A 492-nucleotide genomic window follows, 5' to 3' on the forward strand; every position below is an offset into this window, starting at 1 on the left:
CTTTGAAATACCCCAAAAAGCATAAAAAAAAACAGTTTTGAAAGATCCTAAAGGTTTGAAAAGACCCCAAAGCTGCTTTGAAAGACCCCAAATGGTTTGCAAAGACCCCAAATGGCTTTGAAATATCCCAAAAGGGTTGCAAAGACCCCAAATCTGCTTTGAAAGACACCAAAAGGTTTGCAAAGACCCTAAAACAGCTCTGAAGGACCCCAAAAGGTGTACAAAGACCCCAAAGCTGCTCTGAAAGGCCCTGCATGGCTGGCAAGGGATCCCAAAGTGTTGCAAATTCCTGGGGAAGCTTCAGGAGGCTGCAAAGGGTCTGAAGGGATTTTGAGGAGCCCCAAAGGCTCCTGGGCGCTTTGGAAGATTCCCCGTGGCTCCCAAACCCCAAACCTGGCTGCCAACCCCCCCCCTCCACACTTCGGCCCCAAAGGGCTCTCCTGGCCCCTTTCCCACCCAGCCCTGCTGCACTGTTTCCATTTGGCCCCAAAA

The sequence above is a fragment of the Malurus melanocephalus genome, unplaced genomic scaffold, assembly GCF_030028575.1.
Source record: "Malurus melanocephalus ecotype Western Australia unplaced genomic scaffold, MMel_1.1 scaffold_1408, whole genome shotgun sequence".
Lineage (NCBI taxonomy): Eukaryota > Metazoa > Chordata > Aves > Passeriformes > Maluridae > Malurus > Malurus melanocephalus.